The sequence below is a fragment of the Cetorhinus maximus genome, chromosome 19, assembly GCF_964194155.1.
Source record: "Cetorhinus maximus chromosome 19, sCetMax3.hap1.1, whole genome shotgun sequence".
Classification (NCBI taxonomy): Eukaryota; Metazoa; Chordata; class Chondrichthyes; order Lamniformes; family Cetorhinidae; genus Cetorhinus; species Cetorhinus maximus.
The window spans coordinates 15,238,595-15,262,724 of record NC_135897.1 but is presented as its reverse complement, the minus strand read 5'-3'; positions in this window follow the sequence as shown (position 1 = coordinate 15,262,724).

The following is a 24,130-nucleotide window of genomic DNA, read 5'->3' as shown; positions in this document are numbered from 1 at the left end:
CTGCTTGAATCTTTCCTTGCGCAGCCTCATTATATGTCCATTTCTGTGACAATAGTAACATTCGGTGTTTTTAAACTGCTAATCACTAAAAGACTGATTGTTTCCACCTCTATTAAAATTATTCTTCAATTTCACCGCTAAGTTATTTTTCTTTATTCTTCAGCTAGTGGGAGCTGCTCCCCACTTCTCAGCAGAGTCTTGCAGTGTTGCGTCCTTTTCAGGTGAGGTTTCCCGCCCTAATGTGGAGGACAGTATCATTTTACGTATTGCTTTTGAATCTCTTACTGCACTTTCCATACCTCTAGCACATTCCTGAAATCCAAGTTCACTTTGGACAATAATCTGTTGTGAATAATGCCCTCATTCACACCACACACTAAACAATCCCTGGGCATATTGTTTAGAGTCGTATCGAACTCACAATGTTCCGTTAGCTGCTTCAGATTTGCCGCGTAGCATGCAATTGTCTCACCCAGGGCTCGATGTCACAAATTAAACATGAACCTCTGCATCATTATTGAGGGCTTTCGTTGAAAATGACCCTTCACGAGGTCCACCAATTTATTGAAATTTTTCGTATCTGGGGCACTGGGTGCTGTCAAACTTCAAATCAAACTGTAGGTTTTGATCCCAGAAGTACTTAAGAGGATTGCTCACCTCTTCTCTTCCCCCGTAATCTCGTTCGCTTGAAAAAGAATGTGAGGCGTTCTATGTAATGAGACCAATTGTCTGTAGCTGTTTCAAAAGGATCAATTCTCCCAAATTGTTCCCATTTTGAGAGAGGATAACTTCTTCAAATCTAACAGAGTTTACTACTTGCAATCGCTGGGCAAGGTACCGTGCCGGTTTCTTCCTCACTTGATTTCTTTTATTCAATCCTGTTTTATCCTCATCACCAGTTTGTTGTAGTGTGGCCAAATTGCTCCTATTAATAATGAAGTTGACCTGCAGTCATTTCTTGAGTGGAAACATTAAGTTTATTTATAATATACTCAGCAGCAACTACACATGTGCTTTCAACTCCAACTCTATCTCTACGCTGCCATCTGAGGTAGCCTGCACTGCTCTCCTATTGGTTACTACAGATCATGTGATCTTCCTTAACAAGTATTATTCTTAAAGGTACATTACATACTGAATTAAACCATAATTACTACGTCTTCCCACACTCACTCCTTCCACCTTCACTCATATCCTTCCCCTTCCCCATGCTCTGCCTCATCCCACTCCAACCCCCCCCCCACACACACCTCACCCCACCTCAGCCCCACACCCCACCTCATCCCTCCTGCTTCCCACACACTTCTCCCCACACACTCCTTCCCCTCTCCACACACCACTGCCCCTTCTGTCCCCACACAAGGGCAATTAGTGATGGGCAATAAATGCTGGCCTAGCCAGCAATGCCCACAACCTGTGAAGGAATAAAAAAAGGTCCACCTCATCCCTCCCACTCCCCTCATTCCAACCCTCTCCCCTCATTCCAACACCCCCCCTTCCCAACACAGCACCACCCCCACCGCACACCAGCTCCCCTCCCCCTCCCTGCACTTCACCTCACCCCCCCTACCCCTCCCACAATCTGCATCGCTCCAATCCCTGCCCCCCCCCAACAATCTGTCTCACTTCCTTCACCCACGCTAGGAGCCACCTGCAGCTGCCGTCAGCCTCCCTGAGGACAGAGACTCCTCTGGCACAGCACCTGTTAGCAAATTGTCAGGCTGAAGTGAGGCCTGGGGCCTAATAATCATGTGTCTCCTGCATCTACTTTATATGACTGGCCTAATGGCATGCCGACATATCCTCAGTCATTACTTTTCCAAGTGTTATAGACATTTGGCAGGCCCCAGACAGGTGGAAACCTCCGGCCCCAGAAATGCAATTTGCATTGTTCAAATGATGTTAATCCCCTATTACTACCTCTGCCAATCTGTTTTTATCTCAGCGAGTGACATTTTCTTTAGTGGCAGTAACTTTGAATTAACGAGCTTCGAAGCCCCTAATCAGTTCTCATTTCATATAAATTCTGAAATATAAAGTAGTCATTAAAATTTTAATCCTAAATTTGTAACCCAAGGTGGTTTCCCGGTTTTGTCTTAATTAATCTATTATCTTTCACTCTCATCTTCAGCAATCATGCCCCAAGAGAAAGTTCCTTTGCTTAGACGTGTGCAGAATAATTTGTTTCCATCTCCAGACTGTTTTGTAAAGTACAGGCAATATTGTTAAATACCGTGTTAGCAATAAAACAATCACTGCAAGAGTTTTCTAGAAGGGTCAATGGCAGCTGTAGATTTTACCAAAATTCTCTGTTCGTGTTTCTAGGCTAAGCTTCCCATTCTTGTGTTGAAATCCCTGCAGAGCTTTGTCCCTGCCTATTTCTCTGAGCTCCTCTACCATTTAACCCTCCAAGATCGAACTGTCCATCTCCAATTCTAGCCCCTTGTGAAGTCACAATTTTAATCGCTCCGCCATTTGTGGCCTTGCCTCCTATGCCTAGGCCCTGAGCTCTGGAATTCCTCCCTAACACTCAGCATCTCTCTTTCCTCCATTAAAGCACTCCGCCCAATCTAATTCTTTGATCAGGCCCTTGCCCAACTATCTCCCGGTTTGGCTCGGTGGCACATTTTGCCTGATTGAACTCCCATGAAACGCCTTGGACATTTTACCACCTCAAATGGACTCTACAAATGCAAGTTGTTAATGTTATTGCTGCTGTGTCAATAATCCCTGCAGTCAAGGTCAAAGATTTCATGTTTTTACTTCTCCTGATGCGACATGCAGAAGGTCAGATTTTGCTCTGTGTCTGAGTGTGGGTGATAATCACCTTACGAATCCTAATATTCAAATGTTTATCCTATTTTTATATTTCAATTCCTCCTGTGCATTCCCTGATATTACTGTTACAGTATGTGTTTCAGTGTAGCAGCCAGTATTCATGCCAGTGCATTCACTGTCATAAAATTGAATTTGAGATAAATTAATGGAATAGCAATATAACAGAACACAGGTAGAGTCTATAACAACTTGGGAGGGGTCGGGGGGAGCAGAGCAGTGAGCAGACAGTGGTGCCATTTTTATCTGAGAATTGAAATTGTTCTTTAATGCTTCATGCACAGATGCCAAACGGGCTAGAAATTGTAGGGCTGATATGCTTTTTGCAAGGACACTCCGATTTAAAAAACGGTCATGCACAGCAATAACAAACAAATTGCATTTTTTGCACCTGACACCACGTAGTTGATAAATGTGGGAATAGTTTTCTTTCCTTACTTTATCATCAGGATTAATCCTAAAGAAAAATTGGCCTGGTAATTCCAATTTTTGTGAAGTAACCTGGTGGAATAATAAACCTTCCCTTACTTTCAGTAAAATTAGTTTCTGTAACTTGTGAATCCCAAATGGGGCTTTTAAAATTATATAATAAATTTAAAATGCATCTCTGCAAATTAATAGACCAATATAATTATCTGTAATACATTAAATTTGCTTTTTATATTGTATACTCCTTACTTGAATGTCATTATGCTGTTTGAAACCTTTATAGGGTTATCGGATTTTTTATTTTAAAATGTTCAGTGACCCTCCCACACCGCAGCTACACACACCAACCACTAGATGGAGTGTTTTTAAAATTCATTTTTGCGGGATGTTGATGGTGGGGGTTTCAGTGATGCTAATGCCATTGAATGTCAAGGGGCGATGGTTAGATTCTCTCTTGTTAGAGATGGTCATTGCCTGACATTTGTGTGGCGCGAATGTTACTTGCCACTTGGCAGCCCAAGCCTGGATATTGTCCAGGTCTTACTGCATTTGGACATGGACTGCTTCAGTATCTGAGGAGTTGCGAATGGTGCTGAATGTTATGCAATCATCAGCGAACATCTCCACTTCTGACCTTATGATGGAAGGAAGGTCATTGATGAAGTAGCTGAAGATGGTTGGGCCGAGGACACTACCCTGAGGAACTCCTGCAGTGATGTCCTGGAGCTGAGATGGCTGACCTCCAACAACCACAACCATCTTCCTTTGTGCTAGGTATGACTCCAACCAGCAGAGAGTTTGCCCCCTGATTCTAATTCATTCCAGTTTTGTTAGGGCTCCTTGATGCCACACGGTCAAAAGCGGCCTTGATGTCAACAACAGACACTCTCACCTCACCTCGGGAGTTCAGCTCTTTTGCCTTGGTTTGTTTGAACCAAGGCTGTAATGAGGTCAGGAGCTGAGTGACCCTGACAGAACCCAAACTGGCCGTCAGTGAACGGGTCATTGCTATGCAAGTGCCGCTTAATAGCACTGTTGATGACCCCTTCCATTACTTTACTGATGATTGAGAGTAGACTGATGGGTTGGTAATTGGCTGGGTTGGATTTGTCCTGCTTTTTGTGTACAGGACATACCTGGGCAATTTTCCACATAGACGGGTAGATGCCAGTGTTGTAGCTGTACTGGAACAGTTTGGCTAGGGGTGGGGCAAGTTCTGGAGCACAAGTCTTCAGCACTATTGGCAGAATATTGTCAGGACCTAAAGCCTTGCAGTATGCAGTGCTTTAAGCCATTCCTATAATTCTCAAAGCTCTGCCCAGAGCGTAACTCATGGCACATTTTAAATTTTATCACCAGAGAACAATGGCCGGCAGCTGGGTAATGGTTAAAATCTACAGCTGATTTTCTACTGCCCAGTGCCAATATGTAAAAATGGCCCCCATCCTCTTTAAGGGATAGTTGCTTTGTCCTGGTTTTCTTTTTATACTTGCTGCATTTTGACATGGACTGCTTCAGTATCTGAGGAGCCGTGAATGGTGCTGAACATTGTGCAATCATCAGTGAGCATACCGACTTCTGACCTTATGATTGAAGGAAGGTCATTGATGAAGCAGCTAAAGATGGTTGGGCCTCGGTTCCCTGAGGAACTCCTGCAGTGATATCCTGGAGCTGAGATGAGTGACCTCCAACAACCACAACCATCTTTCTTTATGCTAGGTATGGCTCCAACTAGCGGAGAGATTTTCCCCTGATTCCCATTGATTTTAGTTTTGCTAGGGCTTTTTGATGCCACACTCAGTCAAATTCTGTGTTGCTGTCAAGGGCAGTCGCCCCTACCTCACTTCTTGAGTTCAGCTATTTTGTTCATATTTGCACCTAGGCTAAAATGAGTTCAGGAGCCGAGTGACCCTGGCGAAACCAAAACTGAGCATCAGTGAGCAGGTTATTGCTGAGCGTGTGCCACTTGATAGCACTGTTAACAACATTTTCCATCACTTTGCTGATGACCGAGAGTAACTGATTGGGCAGTAATTGGCTGGATTAATTTTATCCTGCTTTAGTCCACAGGACATACCTGGGCAATTTTCCACATTTTCCGGTAGATGCCAGTATTGTAGCTGTACTCGAGCAGCTTAGGTAGGGGCATGGCTAATTCAGGAGCACAAGTCTTTGGTATTGTCGGAATGTTGTCAGGGCCCATAGCCTTTGCAGTATCCAGTGCCTCCAGCTGTTTCTTGATATCACGTGGAGTGAATTGAATTGGCTGAAGACTGGCATCTATGATGCTGGGGACCTCTCACAAAAACAATTAGTATTAGTTTTAAATTTCCTTACAATTTATTTTAATATTCCATTTTTTTAGCTCATTACTTTCATTATATTCCTTTGATATTTTTTAGAAGTCCCAAACCCCGCTGAATTTTTAGTTGGAACTTGGATGTACAGCTCTCTATTCTTTTCACCAAATTACATGGTGAAAAGTAGATAGTGATGCAATTTGCACCAAAACCCACCATCAAATCATACAGTACAGAAGGAGGCCATTGGACCCATTGCACCCATGTTGACTTTTTGAAAGAACTAATGATTTAATCCCACTGCACAACTGTTTAAATTTAATTTAATTTTTTTAATTCAATTTCCATTAATTGGTTAGTTCACTGAATGAAAATATTCACGAAGGAACTCCAATAATAATCTAAGGCTGATCCCCTGTAATCGGACCCAGATTTCTGATTTATTTTTTTCTACTCAGATAGAAGGTTTTACCAAAACCCCATTTGACCAATATTGAACAACCCAAGGACTAAATAAGATAGTGGCACGCCAAGGGAGGGTTCCGCACCCAGGAGTCAGGGATGTTCCAACTTTCGGGTCTGTCAGTGGAACATGCTCAATAATATGCAAATTGCAGCCAATTATTGGCAAGGGCAGGTTCGAGGCCTTCGTCCTGCCCAATGGGTGATGGAAAGCAGGATGTCCTGTCTCAGAAGCCTCTGGCATGGGACAGTATCAGGGGACCCAGCAGATGATTAATCTTGTTGAATCGCTGTGGAGGTAGAAGACTGGTGCATTTTTCAGCCTTGCAAAGTTAAAGCATTTCATTTTTAGTTATTCTGTGCAAACCTTGTCACTTTTCCTAGGTGGCAATCTTTTAAAACATCAGCAAGCCTCCCACTTCTTGGCATAGCGGAGTTATACAGTTGTTACATGTTTCCATAAAGAGATGTCTGTGCCATTGGAGTGAGGGGCAAGGCGGAGTAAAAGGACGTTTAGATTCAGTGAGGACTCACTCAGAACCCCCTGACTGCAGTATCAGAGCAACATGAGCAGCCTATGCCAACACCTGGCAAGAGGAGAAAGCCCAGCCAGACACAAGCTGAGTGGGAGGAGGTGGTCGAGGTGGTCAACAGTGTGGGAGTTGTCAGAAGGACTTGGTCCCAGTGCCAGAAAAGGTTCAGTGACCTAATGCGGTCAGTCAGGGTGAGTATGGCCTTGGTATGAGCTATCTTGGTCAAGTGCGGTGCAGGTGTTGCTTGTAAATGCAGCAGGTGGATTGAGTGTTGCTGCTCCTCAAAGGTAGTATAATTCCAGAAGGACACAGCTCTCCTAGGCCATGCCACTGTGCATTTGAAGCAATGTTCTCGTTAGAGGGTGATGGTTTGCAGGATGAGTGTATGATGCATGTGCGTAGCCTCCAGGCTGGCACACACTGAGCTTGTAATGGATTGGAGGAAATTGTTGATGACTGCTCTCTGACAAATCTTTTCAGGAGAAGTGAGTCCACAATGCCTGCAAGGGAGCTCGTTTAGGCGGGGGAGTTCCGAACGTGGAATTCCTGACTTCTTTTGAAGAAGACGTGGTGGCGCTAATGGACCGCGATTCTTCCAGTACAGGCATGGGGGAGATTGGAGAAAGCCAATGGTGAGATGGCAAAAGGCTCAGACTAATAGAAAAGGGGAAAGGGCAAGTGGAGGTTTAATAGAGGGTAGGGCTTATCCAATGTGGTTGGTGAATATAGTTCACACACAGAGACCCTTAAAGTTTCATCATCTGAACCTTCACATGACCATCCAAGCGTACATTGTGCCTGCGAAGTCTAATCACTCATGTCGGACAGTGAAACAGTTGATGTGCGTTGTGTGATAGGGCTGATGTGGCAAGGCCTTTAATAATCAATAACCCCAGTACTGATGTATCTCTGTGACAGGAGAATGCTCCTCTGCTGAACCTCTGCCAGAAGCTGTGCTGCCTTCTATTATTATCTATTATTATTATCTATTCAGATGGAAATTCTACTTGATGAAAGCCTTCCCCCAGGAGCTAATTGCAACTGGGCAACCTGGAAGTGCCTTAACAGACTTAGGACTGGTGTAGGTCGTTCAAAGGTGTCACTAAGCAAATGGGGATATACAACCTGCCTGACAACTTGTGAATGTGGAACTGAGCTACAGACTATGCAACATCTCCTGCAATGTCTATCGCTAGAGGAACCCTGCACTGTTGCAGATCTTGCCAAATTCAACAATAAGGGGCAAAAATATGTCCAGTTCTGGCTGGACCATGTATAGACTGTCCGTGGACACGATAAGAAGAAGAAGAATCTATTCAGATAATAATCTGCCTTCCTGTTTTTGCTACCAAAGTGGATAACCTCACATTTACTTACATTATACTGCATCTGCCATGCATTTGTCCACTCACTCAGCTTGTCCAAATCACACTGAAGCATCTCTGCATCCTCCTCACAGCTCACCCTCCCACCCAGCTTTGTGTCATCTGTAAATTTGGAGATATTACATTTAGTTCCTCATCTAAATAATTAATATATATTGTGAATAACTGGGGTCCCAGCTCCGATCCCTGCGGTACCCCACTAGTCACTGCCTGCCATTCGGAAAAAGACCTATTTATTCCTACTCTTTGTTTCCTGACTGCCAACCAGTTTTCTATCCATCTCAATACACTACCCCCAATTCCATGCACTTTAATTTTACACGGTAATCCCTTATGTGGAACTTTGTCAAAAGCCTTCTGAAAGTCCAAATAAACCACATCCACTAGCTTCCCCTCATCAACTCTACTAGGTACATTCTCGAAAAATTCCAGTAGATTTGTCATGCATGATTTCCCTTTCGTAAATCCATGCTGACTCTGTCCGATTCAGGCACTGTTTTCCAAGTGCTCAGCTATTAAATCTTTTATAATGGACTCTAGCATTTTCCCCACTACCGACGTCAGGCTGACTGGTCTACAATTCCCTGTTTTCTCTCTACCTCCTTTTTTAAATAGAGTAGTTACATTAGCTACCCTCCAATCTGTAGGAACTGTTCCAGAGGCCATAAAATCTTGGAAGATGACCACCAACGCATCCACAATTTCAAGGGTCACTTCCTTAAATACTCTTGGATGTAGATTATCAGGCCCTGGGGATTTATAGGCCTTTAATCCCATCAATTTCCCCAACATCATTTCCCTGCTAATACTGATTTCTTTCAGTTCTTCCCTCTCACTAAACCTTGTCTTCCCCAACATTCCTGGTATGTTATTTGTGTCCTCCTTTGTGAAGACAGAACCAAAGTATGTTTAGTTGGTCAGCCATTTCTTTGTTCCCCATTATACATTTCCCTGTTTCTGACTGTAAGGGACCTACATTTGTCTTGATGTGCCTCTGGAGTCATCCGTGAGGCAGCAGATGCTGGATGTCCAGCGAGAGGTCCATGAAGATTTGGCTGGTATACCAGAGGAGTTGCGTGCTCTGGCCCCGACTGTGGAGGTGTCCACCTGGGTCATGTGCACTGTAATCACCCACTTTTTGGAGTGCCAAGCTTCCCTCATGGACAGACTGGCGATTGTCCTGGAGAGGCAAACCGAGCGCATTGCAGATGCAATTGTTGGGATGTGCTCCGATCTGCACACCATTACCCTGGCTCTGAGCTCAGGGGCACAAAGGAGACAGGGGAACTAGGACCTTGGTCACCCACCCAACTCCTGGGACATCACTGGTTGGCAGGGAAGACCAACCTGCCCTCATGGTGGAGCATGAGCAGCAGCTGCCTGCACTGGGAAGTTCCTCTCATGACACTTCTGATGGGGGCAGCACCTCCTCCATCCACCAGCCATTGACACGGGCCTTGAACATTGCTGTGGTGACTGAAGACTCGCATACATGTCAGCAGAGTCTCCTGGAGTGGCCAGCCACTCAAGACCACAATCACACATAGGACACCTACCGAGGTCATCCAGGGCAAGGGAGGTGACAGATCAGCTGCCCCACTCTAGCGCAGCCACAAGTGAGGGGGCAGCACAGCGCTGCAATATCCGTAAACACCTAACTAAATATCCACATTAGTCACAAAGAGGGGCATGGATGAGCTGCTTATTTATTGATGTTATTAGTCCTTTGACATTTGCTGGTGAACATACATCTCACAAACCCTCATGTTGATGTTGCGATGAAATGCTGTGGCTGTGTGATGAGTGCCTGGAGGTTGAGGGAAGCTAGGAAAGGTTGAGGGAGGGCAGGGGAAATTGTGTGCTCGTGTGTGGAGATGGCTAGTGTGTGGGTATGAGGGCAACATGACTCTCTCTCATAATGTGTGGGCTAAGGAGCATCCAGATGGCCCCCAACATACTGCATCACAGTGGAGACACAGACTATTGACACCCCTGGTACATTGAGGCATCTCTGATTTCATGGCCATCCATGTGATCAATAGGAGCTTCGTCATGTTCCCTCAACTCTTCATCACCCTCGTCCTCAGAGGATTGCCCACCATCTGGCATGCCCTCATCCTCCAGGGATTCTCCTCTTTGAATGGTGATGTTATGGAGTGCACAGCAAACCACAACCATCAGGGACACAGGAAGGGGAGTAATGTAAAGCTCCTTCAGATCTGCCCAGGCATTGGAATCTCATCTTCAGGAGATCGATGGTCTGCCCCACTATGGCCCAGGTACTGCCGTGGCTCTTATTGTACCTCCTTTCCACCTCAATTCTGCGCACCCTCACAGGTGTCATGAACCAACTTTTCAGTAGATACTCTTGTCACCGATTAGCCAACCCTCCAAGGAATCGGGGCCAGTGAAAAGGTCTGGAACCTGTGAGTTCCAAAGGATGTAGGAGTCGTGACTGCTGCCCGGGTACCTGGCACACACCTGCATGATCCAGCGATGATGGTGGCATACCAGCTGGACATTCAGCGAGTGGAAGCCCTTTCTGGTGATGAGGGTGCAGGGCTGACCAGCAAGAGCCTTTATGGCGATGTGAGTGCAATCAATGGCTCCCTGGGAAGCCTGCAATCGCCATGAATCCTCGAGCTCTATCCAGTTGACTCTGGACACCCTGTGTAAAGGAGATATAATTCCCTGCCCTTTGGAACATTGCATCCGTGAAGGCCTTTATGCAGTGCTGTGCAGCAGGCCACAGGCTGCCTGGAAGGAGCCTGTTGCGAAGATGTTCAGCGCCACAGTGACCTTCAATGTGACAGACATTGAGTGGCCCCCCCAACGCATTTGGGTGCAACCTCCCCTGCGAGTATCTCATGGAGTGATGTTATTGTGACTCTTGAAAGCCTGAGTCTTCTCCTGTATTGAGTCTCAGTCAGTTGCAGGTAGCTGAGCCTCTGCCTGCATACTCCGGGGGCTGCATAAAACTGTCTTCATCTCTGCTGAGTGTCTCTGAGTTCCTCCTGACCCTCAGAATCTGGCGCTGCTCTGTCCCCTTCGTGCAACACCATAGCATCCTGAGCCTTCCTCTGTGCCCTTCTTCCTCTCACCCTCCTCCTCTTTACCCTTCTCTCCTCCTCACTGGAGGTTGTGTCTCCAACCAGCAGAGAGTTTTCCCCCTGATTCCCATTGATTACAGTTTTGCTAGGGCTCTTTGATGCCACACTAGGTCGAATGCTGCTTTGATGTCAAGAGTTGTTGGAGGTCAGTCATCCAGGGCATCACTGCAGGTGTTCCTCAGGGTAGTGTCCTAGGTCCAATCATCTTCAGCTGCTTCATCAATGACCTTCCTTCCATCATAAGGCCAGAAGTGGGGATGTTCGCTGATGATTGCACAATGTTCAACGCCATTCGCAACTCCTCAGATACTGAAACAGTCCATGTCTAAATGCAGCAAGACCTGGACAACATCCAGGTTGACAAGTGGCAAGTAACATTCACTCCTGACAAGTGCCAGGTAATGACCATCTCCAACAAGAGAGAATATAAACATTGTCCCTTGACATTCAATGGCATTAACCATCACTGAATCCCCACTATCAACATCCTGGGGGTTACCATTGACCAGAAACTGATGTGGACTAGCCATATAAATACTGTGGTTACAAGAGCAGGTCAGAGGCTGGGAACCCTGCGACAAGTAGCTCACCTCCTGACTCCCCAAAGCCTGTCAACCATCTACAAAGCATAGGTCAGGAGTGTGATGGAATGCTCTCTGATTGCTTGGATGAGTGCAGTTCCAACAACATTCAAGAAGCTTAACACCATCCAGGATAAAGCAGCCCACTTGGTTGGCGCCACATCCACAAACATTCACGCCCTCCACCACCGACACACAGTAGCAGCAGTGTGTACCAACTACAAGATGCACTTCAGAAACTCACCAAGGCTCCTTCGAGAGCACCTTCCAAACTCATGACCACTACCATCTAGAAGGACAAAGGCAGCAGATAGATGGGAACAACACCACCTGGAAATTCCCCTCCAAGTCTTGGAAATCTATTGCTGTTCCTTCAATGTCGCTGGGTCAATATCCTGGAACTCCCTAACAGTAATGTGAGTGTACCTACATCACATGGACTGCAGCAGTTCAAGAAGGCAGCTCATCACCACCTTCTCAAGGGCAACTAGGGATGGGCGATAAATGCTGGCCTTGTCTTTGATGTTCGCCCCCATGAAATAATAAAAAATGTATTGAAATATAGAAACAATTTCAATGTGATTAAACACCAACTCATTCGTATTGAGGTTATTTTTCACTTTCTGTTTAAACTGCGTTAAAACAATGGACCCTTGTCCAAGCAGAGCATTCTACTGTATGGTCTACTGTATGGACCCCCTGTACTCCCGATTGTACCATAAGTCCAACCAAAGTGCAGCCTGCGAGTTTGCTTTTATTTATTGGGAGGGATTATGTACCATGCTAATTAGAAACCATTAGCTGTACTGGTTTCAAATTTTTTTCAGTTCTGTAAACCAGACTCCACTTCCATTGGGACATAGGATAAATCGCCTAAACATCTATTCCTCTCCAATCAATCGCACTTCTCCTGAATTTTCTCAGAGTCAGAAATATCTCGCATTGTTCTAAAAGGTAAAGTGTGAACCTGCTTCAACTTGTTTTTTCAGCTAACCCCCTCATCTTAAATATTGATGAAGTTAATGTTTGTTAAAACGGAACTGTTGTACAACCTAATTTACATTGACCCTCTGTCATGTTTAACATTAGGAGTGTTTAAGGCTGGGTTTTGTCTCATTATGCCTATAAAGATTAGAAGCTGCAAGGCATTTGTGGTCACATTAAATTTCATGTGGTATGATGTTTAGCTGATTATTGTATGCCAACAGCTTGTGGCTCAGTTCATAGCACCCTTGCCTTTGAATCAGAGGGTTGTGGGTTCGTGTCCCACTCCCGGAAACCAAGAACTGTGATTGTACTCGAAAGAGTTGCAATCTGTGACTGTTGATAACTCGAAAGAGTTTCAAGTGGAGGGCTGGCTCACTGGAGTCCTTCAGGACCCCAGCCTACATTGGCAATCCCTGAAAATGCCGAATATGAGCAGAATGTACTGGAAATACTCAGCAGATTAGGCAGCACCTGTGGACGCAGAAAGAAAAGCCTGGATTTTCAATTCGGAGGGGGTGCGTAGAGCTGGGAAATCTCCCGGCTCACTGCCCTTTCCTCGGGAGGAAGTGCCCCAAAAGGAGGATCCTCATCCTGGGGGGAACGGCTGCAGGATGGAGTAAGGCTCACTGCCGCCAGACGTAGATCGGAGGCCACCACAGGAGCTGCCAAATGCCGAGGCAGACTGTTTAAAAGGCCCACTTCATGTCTCTGGGACTTAGTCCCAGCTGTTTTCTCAAACATTCGGCCCTTTAGTCCTCACCCCTCACACCCCCTCACCCCCCCAACCATTCCCCATGTCTGTATATGCCAGCCCATGCCAAGTCCCCCACCCTTCCCCACGGCCCCTTATAGCCCCTAAGCCAACTTAGTGCCAACTCACTATTCCCCACCCACCACCCTTTGCCCTTACACTCTCCATACCAACTCACCCAGTATCCACCATGGACAGACCTCAGGACCCATGCTGAGATAAAATAAAATAAAGTTCTAAGTATCTATTCCAGACTTCACTATATAAAAAAACTCTAAATGATAAAAGCCCATTCAATAATTTAAACCCCTTCAAGTAGTCAATCCCTTATAAAAACAAAAATTTATATTCATAACCCCACATCAAAGACAGCTAACCCTTTAATAGCCTCTTGGAACTGTCAGTTAAACTGTGAACTTACATCCCCCCTTTGTGATAATGTTGGTGGTGGAAAAATGTCAAGCATTAATAATGCTATAATGATCGTAGTTAAAGTTTGTCAACAAACAGCTGTTGATACTGCTAGAAACATCTTTTTCAACTCTCAGACACAGGCAGGCAATTTATTTTTTATTTTTAAAGGGCTGGAGGTTTAAATAACTTGACAGCTTGATAGTTCCACAGACCTTCACTGCCTTTCAAGAGTATGAATTACTTAGATGAAGAGCTGAGTCTAATGTATTCAAGTTTGCTGATGATACAAAACTAGGTACAAAAGTAAGCTGTGAGGTGGACACAAAGATTCTGCAAAGGAATATAGATGGGACAGGAAGGGTATAATGTGAGGAAATGCAAGGTCTTTCACTTTGGTAGGGAGAATAGATAAAAAGGACTTTTTAAAATCATGAGAAATCATTAAATGTTTGTGTTCAGAGAGATTTGGGTATCCTTGTACAAGAAATACAGAAAGTTAGCATGCAGATAAAGCAAGCAATTATGAAGGTAAATGATGTATTGGCCTCTGTTGCAAGAGTGTTGGCGTACATGAATAAAAGAGTCTTCTGCAATTGTACTGGGTTTAGTGAGAACAGACTATACTATATACAGCTTTGATCTCCACATTTAAAGAAGAATACAATTGCCTTAGAAGGAGTGCAACAAATATTTGCCAGATTGATTTGTGGGATTGTTGTCCTATGAGAAGAGTACATCATGAGGCTTGACTGAGAGCACAGAAATCCATTAATTTGTTGAAACGCTTACGCACCAGGAAAAACATTGCTCGATTAACCTGATCTATGCTGTCAATTTCACAGTATTTATTTAAATAAGATTAAGAGGTTTCAAGTGCATTCAGTTATGGCTATTGATAATTTAAAGGTTCTGGAAGATTGATACCATTATTGGCCTGAAAAAGTGTTTTTCATTAAAGAAAGTGAAAAGTTATCAATGAATAACTTTTTAAAGCTTTTTCTTTACACCTCCTGCTGTCACTATGGGGTTCATTATTTCTACACAGTGTATAGTGACTGAATGGATATTGGATGTGCCATTGTTTGTGGTAGGGGCATGAATGGCCAGAGAGGGTGGGAGGGGGCATACCTTGATATACAGACATGAGAGGCCTTTGGGGTTGTTTGGGAGGCATACCTTAGCATGGGGGGGCATGAGGAGGACCTTTTGAACTTACCTTTCAGGTGGTTCTCTCGTGGAGACAGTGCTTCATGACACCTCTGAGGTGCCCTGAACCATGACTCTTTGCAAAGCTGGCCCGACTCCATGAAAATTGATGGAGGAGCAGGGCATGGCTATCCCTGCAATGGAGCTGGCCAGATTGGGAGTGCAGGGAGCAGTTTTGTGATCCAAACCAGCCTGCACCCTTAAAAGGCACTTCCAAAAATCGTAAAATCCAGGATGGGGTTGGGAATCCCTGAATCAGGGCTTGCCCGTCATTTTTAAAAGGCTCCCAAGACATCCTAACTCAGTGAAATTCCATGCCAATGTCTCTTTCTTTGGCTCAGTGTCTTTTTTTTTTTATCTGATAATGCTCCTGTGAAGTGCCTTTGGGATGTTAAAGATTCACTAGAAATGCAAGTTGTTTTCTATAAAAGGGGACTGCCACACAATGCTAACTATATACTCTTATATCTATATACGTTGAAATGCCCCTGAACTGAGGCTTAAGGCCACAATCTTCTCCGGTGACAGTGCTACAAACAGAGCCACAGCTGTAAGCTATATATACACATAGATGATCAAACAACAGAGTTACTTTGCTTTGGTTTCCATGGAAATATTATCTGCGGAATGCGGCTGGTCATTATTGATTAGCGTGCTGTTTGATTAATATCCCTGAGTTTATTTCTTTTCTCTGAGGAAATTGAGCAGAAATTTTGCAGAACTTTATCCTAGAAAATTCGCTTGCCTTCACCAGGAGATTAAATGCACTTAGAGTCCAGGGATACGGCAGATTGTACAAGAGCTGTGACAGCACTGATTTGTTCGAGAAGGGCTGGTGTTCAAGTCTGCAAATGATACCAAGATAGGAAGAATAGTTAATTATAGAAAATCAAAGGAAGCTGCAAAAGGATTTTGATAAAATGGAGGCCATGGGTTAACAAGTGGCAGCTGGAATTCAGTATCAGTAAAAGTGTGAGGTGATGCATTTTGATAAATAAAATAAGAGCAGTACTTATATTCTGTATGTAAGCAGGCTTGGCACTCTTGAAGAGCAGAGGGATTTTGGGGAGGGGGCAGGTTGATAAGTTGTAAAAAGATATTGGTATTCTAGATTTTAGCATAACAGGAATAGAATGTAAACGCTAAGGGGTAATGAAGAGCATATATAAAACCTTAATGAAAAAGCCAGTTAGAGGGCTGTGTGCAGTAATGGGCTCCACTCTTTCCGAAGGACATTGGGACTGTAGAGAAGAGATCTCACAGACACAGAACAATGCAGATATGAGGAAACACAAATACATCAAACAAGAATAAAATTATTTCCCAGGTCATAGAGGAAAATTACACTGAAATTACAATTAACTGGGATAATTTAAGTGAAGGACGTTGGGCACAATTTTCCCCCCATAGGTGGGGGAAGTTTGGGCGGGTGCGTGCGGGCGCACTTCTGATCGGAGGCGCAGCACCATTTTACATGGGCGGGCCAATTAAGGCCCGCCCAGCGTGACGTCCGCAGGGAAGCGCTATGCACTCCCTGTGCGGGCGGGGGGCGTGAATGCCGAAAATCGAGAGTGTGCTCTTTCGCACATGCGCACGAAAGAGCGCACTCATCTCCCTGAGGCTAAGTAGACTTTCAAAAATATTAAAAATAGAAAAAAAAAGTCCCTTACATGTACTCTCATGTGACACATGAGTTGGAACATGTTCATAGTTTCCAAAAAAACTTTATTAAAATTTTAAAAACCCTACAAGAAACTTCATCCCTGATTTTGTTGCGCTCCCGCCTTCCTGAAAATTTAAATGGGGAGCGGTGACATCGGGATTCCGCCTGACGTCACCGCGTATCATTTTACATGTCAGTGAGTGGGCTCCGCCCCCACTCGCCGATGGTAAAATCCTGCCCATTGAGTTTATATTAGAAAAACTCAACAGGTCTGGCAGTATCTATGGAGAGAGAAACAGAGTTAACGTTTCTTCTTCAGAGCTCTGCCAGTTTCTCTCTCTCCAGATGCTGCTAGACCTGTTGATTTTTTCTAGCATTTTCTGTTTTAGTTCCAGATTTCCGGCATCTGCAGTATTTTGCTTTTATCATATTGAATTTATATTGGGAGTCCAAAATTATTCAATAATGGAAAAGGATTTTTTCAAATAAAAACCTTGCAGAGTGCTGAGTGCATGTCCCTGTTTAAAATACTCCTGCTATCTATATGAAACAAAAACTCAATTAGGTCTATTACCAATGTAAGAAAAAACAAATTTCACATTCTTGTCCCTAATTTTCCTGTCATGCAGGATGGCAAGAGGGAGCTTTACTCTGTATCTAACCCCATGCTGTACCCATCCTGGGAGTGTTTGATGGGTACGGTGTAGAGGGAGATTTACTCTGTATCTAACACCGTGCTGTACCCATCCTAGGAGTGTTTGATGGGGACAGTGTAGAGGGAGCTTTACTCTGTATCTAACCCCATGCTATACCTGTCCTGGGAGTGTTTGATGGGGACAGGTTAGAGGGAGCTTTACTCTGTATCTAACCCCGTGCTATACCTGTCCTGGGAGTGTTTGATGGGGACAGTGTAGAGGGAGCTTTACTCTGCATCTAATTTGCATAATCTGCAATGGGAATGTTTGATGGGACAGTGTATAGCAGGAAAGTGTGTCTGTGGGGGGAGGGTAATAAGAGTGTGCCTGTGGGAGGGGGAAATGAGAGTGCGTCTGTGGGAGGGGGAATGAGAGTGTGCCTGTGGGGGGAATGAGAGAGTGTGTCTGTGGGGGAATGAGAGTGTGTGTCTGTGGGGGGGGGAATGAGAGAGTGTGTCTGTGGGGGGGAAATGAGAGAGTGTGTCTGTGGGGGGGAAATGAGAGAGTGTGTCTGTGGGGGAGAAATGAGAGAGTGTGTCTGTGGGGGGGAAATGAGAGAGTGTGTCTGTGGGGGAGAAATGAGAGAGTGTGTCTGTGGGGGAGAAATGAGAGAGTGTGTCTGTGGGGGGGAAATGAGAGTGTGTCTGTGGGAGGGGAAATGAGAGTGTGTCTGTGGGAGGGGGAAATGAGAGAGTGTGTCTGTGGGGGGGGAAGATAGTGTGTGCCTGTGGGGGAATGAGAGAGTGTGTCTGTGGGGGGGGAAGATAGTGTGTGCCTGTGGGGGAATGAGAGAGTGTGCCTGTGGGGGAATGAGAGAGTGTGTCTGTGGGGGGGAAATGAGAGTGTGTCTGTGGGAGGGGGAATGAGAGAGTGTGTCTGTGGGGGGGGAAGATAGTGTGTGCCTGTGGGGGAATGAGAGAGTGTGTCTGTGTTGGGGGGTGAGGGTAATGCTTATGGAAGGATGAGCGCATAATGATCCAGGGGACAAGGGTGCAGATTGACATTGTCTCCACGTTAACTGATCCAATGTCCTTGTTCTTCCTTTCAGCATCAGAGGAGCAGGGCCGGGAGGAGGAGCTGCAGAGGCCCCCTCTCACACCTGAGGGCCCTGAAGTCTCACCAGCGTCATGCCATCTCTGCCAGGCAGGCACCAGCGCACCTCGGTGGGAATTAGAACATCGGCTAGTGTCCCGGGGAACAGCTGTAAGGGCACTTCACAGTCGCTGGAGTAGCTGGCAGAGACAGAGAGTGCCCATGGCGCCAGTAGTCGGAGGACTGCAGGGGACCAGGCACATGCTCATTTGGGGCCTGGTGATGTGTCTCTGGAGTCGTCCGCAACGCAGCAACTGCAGGAAATGCGGCCGGGTGTACGGGACCATCTGGGGGAGATACATGAGGTTATGCTTGGCTTGGTGTCCATGGTGGAGGAGTCTACGTGGACTATCACCGATGCAATGAGCCTCATGGCCGAGCGCCATGCGTCCTCCATGGAGAGAGTGGCGACCCTTGTGGAGAGGCTCCTCCAGGAGACCCATCAGGGCTTCCTGGGGATGCACTCGGACCAGCAAGCCCTCACATCGGCATTGACCTCAGCTGGTCAGTGCCAGTGTGGGAGATAGTCTGGGCACCAAGTTTCCCATCTCATAGCCCATCTATCCACGGTGAGCAGAGAGGTATGAATCAACCTCACATCAGTTCAGCAGCTGCCTGTCGTCTCTGCGGGCTCCTCTCAGGGCGCTCCGGATGAGGTCGGCAGCTCCTCCGTCCCTCTCCCAGTGACTGTAGCATCCGGTAAGGCTGTGACGACTGGGGAGGTGCCAGCTGTGGAACTGGCCGCTCCCTCCCAGACGGGGCCAGCACAGGCTCCACGGGCCAGAGGACAACAGCCAAGGTCATCGAGGCCAACAGGACAGCACAGTGACCAGGCTGTCTCAGATGCCACTCCCAGCCCCTCGTCAGCACCAAGATGTAGCACCTGAAAACGTAAACATAAGGCACCATAGGCACACCACGGATTTATCGCTGGTGCTTTTGTGTTGGCCCGCAATGAGATTTTTATGAGTTTGTGTGATTTTTACCACCATTGTCATTTTGTTTCATTAAGTTTCTTTTGTTATAATATTAAATTCAGACATGTCACCATGGCTGAGGGTGCCTCTGTCCTTCTGCAGGTGGATGGTTTCCAAAAATGTAATGAGTGCTTTGTGGGACATTCAGCTTTATTAACAAGGACCTTAGTTAATGTTCCTAACCAGGCAGATTTTGCACTTAGGAATGGAGTATGGAGCCTACAGGCCAGGCTTGTCCTGGGGGTCCTTATGTGGTGTTCTAGCTGAAGGTTCATTGGATTGAAGCCTCCCAGGTATCCCTGCCTCCCTGGAGAATGCCCGGATTAGCGTCTACCCCCTCAACATTTCCCTGTGCGTGCTCACCCTCGGACTCACTGCTGGACTCATCGTGTGCAGCCACAGCCACTGTGTCTACATCTTCATCGTCCACAGCGTCCCCCCTTTCCAGTGCAGGATTGTGGAGAGTGCAGCATGTAACCACTATCAGCGACACACGATCTGGGGGGTACTGGAGTGCGTACCCTGAGTGGTCCAGGCATCGGAAGCGCATCTTGGGAAGACCGATGGTTCTCTCCACTACAGCCTTTGTGGAGGCGTGACTCCTATTGTACCGCTGCTCAGCTTCTGTTCTTGGATGGTGGAGAGGAGTCACGAGCCACGTTCTGAGGGGATAGACCTTGACACCCAGCAGCCATCCATCCAGCCGGGCTGGAGCACTGAAGAGCCCCGGCACCTGGGAGTGTCTGAGGATGTAGGCGTCATGGGAGCTGCCTGGGTACCTTGCACAGACTTGTAGAATCAGCATCCTGTGATCACACGTTATCTGCACGTTCATGGAGTGGAAGCCCTTCCTGTTGACGAAGGCACCGGGCTCACCTGCTGGTGCCTTGATGGCCACATGTGTACAGTCTATAGCACCCTGGACGCAGGGGAAGCCAGCAATGGCCGTGAAGCCTCTGGCTTGCTCTGTCTGGCTGGCCTTTTCCCAACTGTAGTGGATGAAAGTCAATGCACGTCTGAACAGAGCGTCTGTAACCTGCTTGACACAAGTGTGGACAACTGTTTTGGAGACACCGCAAAGATCACCCACCAAGCTCTGGAAGGAGCCAGAGGCATAGAAGCTGAGGGCAGCTGTGACCTTTAGAGCCACTGACATGGGTGTCCACCCACACACCTAGTGGAAATCTCAGGCCCAACCATCTGACAGAGACTATTGACTGTCTCCCTTGAGAAATGGAGCCTCCTTCGGCACTGCACCTCAGACATATTGAGGTAGCTGCTTCACTGCCTGTAAACCCTGGCAGCAGGATAGTGGTGTCTTCAGCGGCCCCTTCCGCCTTGGACTACCTCTTGGCCCTGCACCCCTTGTGCTGAGCCTGACCTCCCAAAGGTGGCTCCCCTGGAGGCTGAATGTGCACCCCTGGCCTCCTCTCCCTTCTAGCCCTCCCTCCCTCCTCAGAGGAGGTGCCTCCAGTGGAGAGTTCAGCTCCCATTCCCAGGCTAAGTTAAGGCTTCCTGAAACATGCAGATCCAAAAAAGATTCCTCACTGCAGAACGCTGAGCTGAAGGTTGTGAGTCCAGACCAAGCCGCTGGTATGAGTTTTGAATTATTGCAGATCACACAGGCAAGTATCAGTAACTTTGAAACATCAATATTTGACAGAGCACACTCGCGACCCCACTGAGCCCTCTTATCCCGCCCGTGGCTGAGGCTGATATAAATGTGTCCTACCCGCCTGCCTGTTGCGTCCCTGCACCAACCTGAAGGTTGCATGGGCACCGAAAAATGGCTGTCGATTGGCACCTCAAGGGCCTTCAGTGGCTCGTTAATTATAGGTGGGCGCACAAAGGTTTGAGGAAAAGGATATTGAAGCATTCTTTATTGAGGAGAGAGCTAAACATTTGAACTGGCCAAAGGAAAACTGGACATTGCCCATGCAGAGAAAAGTGACAGGTAGAGCACAGGAAATTTATGCTTCACTGTCAGAGGAGGTTTCTAGGGATTATGATGTGGTGAAAAAGGTCATTTTGAGTGCATCTGAGTTGGTCCCTGCAGCATACAGACAAAAGTTTCAAAATTTAAGGAAACAGCCTAGGCAAGCTCATATTGAATTTGAAAAGATTAAGCAAATTACTTTTGACAGGTGGATACGAGCATTAGGGGTTGAAACTACCTATGAAGTTCTCAGAGAGACCATTCTCTTGGAAGAATTTAAAAACTCCCTATCTTCTGTAATAAGAGCCCATGTTGAAGACCAAAGGGTTGCAACTGCTAGACAGGCAGCAGTAATGGCTGACGATTATGAGCTTATCCATAAAACCAAACCTTTTTCCTATCACACCCATAAATTTGAAAAGGTTAAAGAGGGAAATTGAAAGGAAGGCAAGTAGTCAGGGTAAAGAATGGATAGCTGGGAATACCTTGAGATCTCCTTCCCAGATCAGGAAGGAAGGTACTGAGGGTGCAGGTGAAACTCCTAAAGGCCTAAATGTTTCCATTGTAATAAAGTGGGACTCATTTGTTCAGAATGCTGGAAGTTGCAAGGGAAGCCCATGGGACATATTGGAGTTCGTAAGAGTGAGTCCGAAAAGGGAACTCAAAAAGAAAACGCCACAGGTCAAATTGTAGCTTTAACTACAAATAAGGATCTGGAGGTAACCACTGCTGTGAATGCAGGTGAAGTGAAGGAGGCTGGTGAGAGACGCAAAGAGATTTTGTCAAAAGGAAAGATAACCCCCTTTTCATCAAACGATGCAGCTAAACCCATAACTATATTGAGGGACACAGAAGCTACTTAAACTCTTTTGCTGGAGAAGGACCTAGTTTTCCCTCCAGAGAGCTCAATAAAAGCTGAGGTATTGGTAAACGGGATAAGTGGAGAGTACATCCCGGTTCCTTTGTACAAAGTGCAATTGGAGTGCGGTATGCTGTCTGGATTGTGGTTGTAGGAGTGGTTAAGAAGTTACCCATGGATGGAGTTGATTTACTCCTGGGGAATTATCTGGCAGGAGTTAAAGTTGTAGCTTTGCCTATAATTACGGAAAGTCCGAGAGAGACTAAAGAGACGGAGTAGTTGCAAAAACAAGTTCCTGATATTTTTCCATTGTGTGTGGAGACCAGAGCAATGGCTAAACAAAGTCCATCACCAGAGATCAAAGTAATACCACGAGCAGATGTTAGAGTAGCCAAAACTTTCTTTAAGGATGGGATAATTCAAAGGAAATGTTTGGCAGATCTTCATTAGACCATAAGACCATAAGACATTGGAGCAGAAATTAGACCATTCGGCCCATCGAGTCTGCTCCGCCATTCAATCATGGCTGATAAGTTTCTCAACCCCATTCTCCCACCTTCTCCCCGTAACCTTTGATCCCCTTACCAATCAAGAACCCATCTATCTCGGTCTTAAATACACTCAATAACCTGGCCTCCACAGCCTTCTGTGGCAATGAATTCCATAGATTCACCACTCTCTGGCTAAAGAAGTTTCTCCTCATCTCTGTTCTAAAAGGTCTTCACTTTACTCTGAGGCTGTGCCCTCGGGTCCTAGTCTCTCCTACTAATGGAAACATCTACCCCACGTCCACTCTATCCAGGCCTTTCAGTATTCTGTAAGTTTCAATCAGATCTCCCCTCATCCTTCTAAACTCCATCGAGTATAAACCCAGAGCCCTCAAACGTTCCTCATATGTTAAGCCTTTCATTCCTGGGATCGTTCTCGTGCACCTCCTCTGGACCCTCTCCAGGGCCAGAACATCCTTCCTGAGATACGGGGCCCAAAATTGCTCACAATATTCTAAATGTGATCTGACCAGAGCTTTAAAAAGCCTCAGCATCACATCCCTGCTTTTATATTCTAGTCCTCTCAAAATAAATGCCAACATTGCATTTGCCTTCCTAACTACCGACTCAACCTGCAAGTTAACCTTAAGAGAATCCTGGAGTAGGACTCCCAAGTCCCTTTGCACTCCAGATTTCTGAATTCTCTCCCCATTTAGAAAATAGTCTATGCCTCTATTCTTCCTACCAAAGTGCATGACCTCACACTTTCCCACGTTGTATTCCATCTGCCACTTCTTTGCCCATTCTCCTAACCTGTCCAAATCCTTTTGCAGCCTCCCCGCCTCCTCAATACCACCTGTCCCTCCACCTATCTTTGTATCATCTGCAAACTTAGCCAGGATGCCCTCAGTTCCTTCATCTAGATCATTAATGTATAAAGTGAAAAGTTGTGGTCCCAACACTGACCCCTGCAGAACTCCACTAGTCACCGGCCGCCATCCTGAGAAGGACCCCCTTATCCCCACTCTCTGCCTCCTGCCAGACAGCCAATCTTCTATCCATGCTAGTACCTTGCCTCTAACATCATGGGCTCTTATCTTACTGAGCAGCCTCCTGTGCGGCACCTTGTCAAAGGCCTTCTGGAAGTCCAAGTAGATAACATCCATTGGCTCTCCTTTGTCTAACCTACTCGTTACCTCCTCAAAGAATTCTAACAGATTTGTCAGGCATGACCTCTCCTTGATGAAACCATGCTGACTTTGCCCGATTTTACCATGCACTTCCAAGTATTCTGAAATCTCATCCTTAATAATGGACTCTAAAATCTTACCAACGACCGAGGTCAAGCTAATCGGCCTGTAATTTCCAGTCTTTTCCCTCACTCCCTTCTTAAACAGGGGGGTTACATTAGCGATTTTCCAGTCCTC